The sequence below is a fragment of the Mastomys coucha genome, unplaced genomic scaffold (assembly GCF_008632895.1).
Source record: "Mastomys coucha isolate ucsf_1 unplaced genomic scaffold, UCSF_Mcou_1 pScaffold21, whole genome shotgun sequence".
NCBI lineage: Eukaryota > Metazoa > Chordata > Mammalia > Rodentia > Muridae > Mastomys > Mastomys coucha.
This window is the reverse complement of record NW_022196904.1, coordinates 171,361,442-171,367,418: the sequence shown is the minus strand read 5'-3', so window position 1 is coordinate 171,367,418 and position 5,977 is coordinate 171,361,442. Positions and strand designations below refer to the sequence as shown.

The 5,977-nt window shown below is 45.0% G+C and overlaps 1 protein-coding gene across 1 annotated transcript in view; it reads left to right on the top strand.

Annotated features, from left to right (window-relative positions):
- Pdlim1 (PDZ and LIM domain 1) overlaps positions 1-5,977 on the top strand; it is a 48,163-nt gene that overhangs the window by 9,015 nt on the left and 33,171 nt on the right. The gene's annotated exons all lie outside the window — the stretch shown is intronic.

Here is a 5,977-nt window from a genome sequence, read left to right as displayed (position 1 = left end):
ACCAGGCTGGCCTCGAACTCAGAAATCCGCTTGTCTCTGCCTTCCAAGGGCTGGGATTAAAGGTGTGTGCCACCACCACCCAGCTTGTCCACTTCTTATATGTATGTCGGGGGCAGGTCAGCCCCTGACAACTCAACAGCTATTTACCAGCTGTTTTGAAGTGGGAATAGTATTTACCTCCAAAAGTTATCGCAAGGGTAGAGCTTAACATGCTGGATAATCCATAGTAGGCATCAGGATAGGGCATACTGTTAAAGAAGTTTTCTTCCTTCCTTCCTTCCTTCTTTCCTTTTTTTCTTCCTTCCTTCCTTTGTTTCTTCCTTTTTTACTTCCTTCCTTCCTTCTTTTCTTCCTTTTTTCCTTTTTTCATTCCTTTCTTCCTTCCTTCCTTCCTTCCTTCCTTCTTTTCTTCCTTTTTTCCTTTTTTCATTTCTTTCTTCCTTCTTTCCTTCCTTCCTTCCTTCTTTTCTTCCTTTTTTCCTTTTTTCATTCCTTTCTTCCTTCCTTCCTTCCTTCCTTCCTTCCTTCTTTTCTTCCTTTTTTCCTTTTTTCATTCCTTCCTTCCTTCCTTCTTTTCTTCCTTTTTTCCTTTTTTCATTCCTTTCTTCCTTCCTTCCTTCCTTCCTTCCTTCCTTCCTTCCTTCCTTTGAGTGCTGTCTGCTTGTACACAGATCCCATTACAGATGGTTGTGAGCCACCATGTAGTTGCTGGGAATTGAACTCAGGACCTCTGGAACAGCTGAGCTGACTCTCCAGTCCTGTTAAAGAAGCTTTAATGGTAGCTACTATTTTCTTTTTTAAGTAATGAAAATGTTTTTCCTTTAAAAAATTATTTTATTATTTTATGTGTATGAGTGTTTTTTCCCATATGTATGTGTACCATGTGTGTATCTGGTGCTCCTGGATCTCATAGAACTGGGAATACAGATGATTATAAACTGCTATGTGGGTGCTGGGAATCTAACCCTGGTCCTCTAGAAGAATAGTCAGTGCTGTTATCCACTAAGCCATCTCTTCAGTCCCAAAGATTTATTTTAGTTTTAATTGTGTGTGTGTATGCATGCGTGCGTGTTTGTGTATGTGTGAGTGTGAGTGTGTGTGTGTGTGTGTGTGTGTGTGTGTGTGTGTGTGTGTATGGTTGAGGGCAGGTACCCACAGAGTCCAGAAGGAGGTGTCAGATCCCAATGTAGTTAGAGTTAAGGCGGTTGTGAGCTGTCTAACACGGGTGCTGCCAACCATATTCTGGTCTCTCCAGCCCTGATACTGTTTAGATCCTTTAACCCTTTAAGAACACCTTTCCAACAATCTAATGAGATTGACACCATTGTCAATTTTATTTGATCAGCAAAGGAACAGAAATAGTCAGGGTAGTTTGCAAACGTGAATGTTCAGGTTTTGGTTGTGGGTGGCAGTGGCTAGGGCTGTTTTAAAGCATGCTTAGTTGTTATAGGCTTTTAAATGCTGGAGAATTGGTGACTTACTGAGAGACTGGGGTATTCTCTTTACTGCCAGCTCTTTTATCTGCCTGTCTTCCGAATGGCAATAGCTCTGACCAAGAAAGCAGCGAGTCCCTGTGAACCGACAACTTCATTCTGCACTGTGCATGAAGGGAGGCTGGCTTAGGGCACAACTCATCTACACACTACCAGTCCACTTAATGGCCCGACTGCCTGGAGAACGTGGTTATGGACTAACCGAGAACATTCTGAAATAGATTTGTTTCAGGCCCAACCTAAGTGTTGTCATGTAGGGTTTGCAGCTTTGATGTGGTTTTGGGGTTTTGGGATCTGGGTGGCAGCCTGGACTCACAAACTGCAAACCAAGAGAGCCCAAGGAAGGAGTTCACATTCTGCATTTAAATGTGGCAGTCAGGCTGCTTCTGTGTTGCCCCACCCCCAGTTCAGAACGGTCACTTTATACCTAAAAACCCTGACATAGCCATTAGATCAAGAGACCATACTTAAAGGGCTATTTGCCATTGCAACGGAACTTGAATTTCATGTTTTGTTAGTCCAGGGATGGGTGCTTTGTCATTTGTATTTCCATTCTCACTTTGTTCTGCCTGGATTTAAGGCAATGTACAACACCAGAAACACACATTTGTGATATTTAAAACACAAGGACATACTTAAGATTTAATGAACTATTTGGAACATAGAAGCGGAAACAGCAGTGTTCCAGGAACTTTAAATCAGTTAGTTTCTGTAATTTCACAGAGTTTAGCTCTGAGTTTTCTGGCCAGGGCAAAAATGGGAACCATGTTGAATGAGTTAGCCATCTGGGCTGACATGCCTTTTACAATCCTTGACTTTAGGTCCTTCTCAGAGGTTGACCAGCATTGATAGACTGTTCTCTCTCTCCCTCTCCCTCCTCCCCCTCTTCTTCCCTTCCTCTCTCTTTCCTTTCCCTCTCTTCCTTCTCTCCTTCCTTCCTTCTCTTTCCCCTTCCTCCTTACTTCCCTTCTATTCTTCTAACTTTCTAAAGTGGGGTGGGGAGAGGATATTTTAACTGCAGCATCTTCAAAGGGCCTTCCATGTGCAGGAGTTGAGCCCTTCAGGTTGTTTGTAGAGGTACTGGACTTTTAGGTTTAAGTATTTAATGTCTGTCTAGTAATTTAATTTAATACAGGAAGAAAATATTGGAGAAAAATACCCAGGGACTATCCCCCTTGAAGTTTCCAAATCCAGCAAGACTTTGCTAGGGAACTTAAAAAGCCGAGAGATAGGGGGCTGAGAGTATAGCCCAGTGGTAAGAATGTACCCTTAACATGCTAGAGGCCCTGGGTTTCCTCTCCAAGATGAAAGAAAAGTGAAAACATGAATGCATGAAAAATGAATGCATGAGTGTTTCTAGATCCTTCTGTGTAGATCTGAGATGGCGTGGAGCTCTGCGTATATTTCCCCTCCTCTCTTCAGGGCATCTGGTAGCTAAGAGGTTGTCAGTACCATATCCTTGCAAATAAAGTTCTGGGCTAGTGAGCGCTGGGTGGATTTCTGGGCCCAGGTTTAGAAGCCAGCTCCGAGGGGCAAGGTGAGTGGTGTTCTGTAACACTGGGGAAATGGCCTAGCCAAAGGGAAAGAGAGGTTTGGTTTTGTTTTGTTTTGTTTTTCCTTCAAAGGGGAGGGGTACTCATGCCTCGGAACATTTTAAAACAGCTGACAAAGGCTTGCTGAAACTCCCACGCCAAAACAGAGCAACAATTCATTTCCTATCCAGGCGGGAGCACTTTTCTTCCTTCTGTTGTTACAAGGTCTTCCTTGGTAGGCCAGGCTGGCCTGGAATTCATTGTGGATCCCAGAACGGCCTTCAGCTTGGATTTGGTGTCAAGAGTGTAGGTGTGCACCATCACTCCAGGCTGGTTGGAACACTTGAGAGCAAAATGGGGTACTTTCCATAGTTAAGAGGAGATAGATTACTGACCTAGGCACACAGAGGTGTTTGGGAGTCTTAGCTGTGAAATAATTCTTTTCTTTGGTGCTGGGGATTGAACCCAGGGCTTTATCACTCCCTAAGTTCCTTCTCAGCTCATCATAAAGTGCATTTACGTGTCATTGCTTTGTATTGCTTTTGAACTGAGCCTTCAGTCCCAAACTCCTTTGTAAGTGGGACCCCGGAGGCAACATAGATGGGGCTGATGAGAGGGTGAGGTAATAGGATGAGTGGCTGTCTGGGTGATGACAACTGGCAGCTGGCACTGGCTGGCTGTGCGAGAGGCAGGAGAGCACGATGGGGTTTGTGGCTAAGTGGGTGATATGTTTCTCATTTAGCGGGATGGAATCTCCTTAGTTCGTACTGATTGTTGCCATATGGAAATTTAAGCCCAGAACTGCCAGATTTTTTCAAAAGCTTAGAGTCTATGGGTTTATATGAAACTTATCAATATCTGATTTAAGTTAAAACAAATACAAAGCAACTTTGATTGTGAATCAGATTCATTCGATGGGCTCAGCTGTCAGTTTCAAATGCAGAGAGCTGAAGAAACACATGTATTCAGCTGCTACTAGAACTTGGATTTTTAAGTAGGACCCTCTAAAGATCCATTAAGGCAGTGGGTCTCAACCTTTATAATGCTGTATGTAGCCCTTTAATGCATGTTGTGGTGACCCCAATCATAAAATTATTTCATGGCTACTTCATAACTGTAATTTTGACACTCTTACGAATCGTAATGTAAATAGCTGATATGCAGTATATCTGATATATGAACCCTGTGAAAGAGTTGTTCAACCCTCAAAGGGGTCACAATCCACAGGTTGAGAACCATTACACTAAGGGCATGGTTGGGCTAGGGGCCGGTTGGGTATCCCCCTGGGATGGGTTCAGTTTGAACTGTCATTTGAGAGTATGCTGGCTACTTTTATATTGACTTGACCCAAGCTGAAGTCATCTGAGAGGAGAGAACCTCAATTAAGAAAAGACTCTAGAAGATCTGGCTGTTGGCCTGTAGGGCATTTTCTCAATTAGTGATAAAGGAGGGGGTCGAGGCCATTGAGGGTAGGGCCACCCCTGGGCTGGTGGTCCTGGCTTCTATAAGAAAGCAGGCTGAGCAAACCACGAAGAGCAACCCACTAAGCAGCATCCTTCCATGGCCTCTGCATCCTCTCCTGCCTCCAGGTTCCTGCCCTGTTTGAGTTCCTGTCCTGACTTCCTTCAGTGATAGACTACAACGTGGAAGTGTAAGCCCAATAAACTCTTCCCTCCCCAACTTGCTTTTTTGGTCATGGTGTTTCATCACAGCAACCCTGACTAAACCAGGAAATGTCTGTCCAGTGATGCCATCTGAACCTTAGCATGGCTAATTGTCTCTAGCTGTCTCTTTGCAGGAACTGGACAGTGAATACTGTGAGGACATTATTATTCATTGTTACTGTTAGATAAAGATACGAGGGTTCAACGCCTGTTCTGTATCTCCAGTATCATATCCCTTTCCCCTCCTTTGTGGCCTGGGTTTCATGGGTGCTGTCCACAAACTATGTGTGAGACTTAGCCTGCTCTATCCTGTCTCCTTGCCTGTATGCATGTGTAAGTACAAGGACAGAGGAAGCCATCAGGTATTCTTTTGAGGCAGGATCTCTCCCAGAACCTGGAGCTTATTTTTTCCCATCCTAGGACACACCAGCCCACACCAGCCATCTTCTTGCCTCTACACCCCCTCTCCTCCGTACAGTGCTGGGGTTTCAGGTTCACAGGAAGACCATGTCAATCTTGTTACATACACAGGTGCTGGCATCCAGACTCACATCTTTATGCTTGTTCTGTAGGCAGTCCTAACAACTGAATCATCTCCCCTTTATTATCTGCCTGTCTCTCCAGGGACTGTGAGCTCCTAGGTGGCAGGCTCAGCCCCTTTTATAGCATGCAGCTCCTGGAATTCACATTTCTTTTGTTCTGAGTGCTTGCTCTGGTTTGAGTCTTTTCAGCAACCCTCACAGGAGCCTTCTGATGTCAGGGCTGCTGTCTTTGAGACACACAGAGGTGCTAAATCCCACGTAAGGCTATCAAGTCTTGGCCCCCAGCCTCTAGAAGTCACAACTTAACCAACAAGCTACTAATCTTTTGAATATGCATGGAGATGTGTGCCAAGTAAGTGAGTGAGTGAGAAAGGAAGCTTGGGGGAAGAGGAGGTGTGCCAGTGTCACGGAGGAGGGGTGTAGCTCTTACTTGTGGTCAGTCTCAGGCAGCTGGCTCTGTGAATGTGCTTCATTGAAGAATGAGGGAGAGCTACATCACAGTTCTGTTTTCCCACATGACTCTGAAGTGAAAGTTAAAAATCTTAGCAGGGTGGGGCCCCCAGGCTATCCCCTCCCCATTCTGGCATATCAAGTCTCTGCAGGATTAGGCCCATCCTCTCCTACTGAGGCTAGACAAGGCAGCTCTCTACTACATGTGTGCTGGGGGCCTTCTCCAGCCTGTGTATGCTCTTTGGTTGGAGTGGAGATGAAAGGAGGGGCTCTGGGAGGGGGGCAGTGTTTGGGAT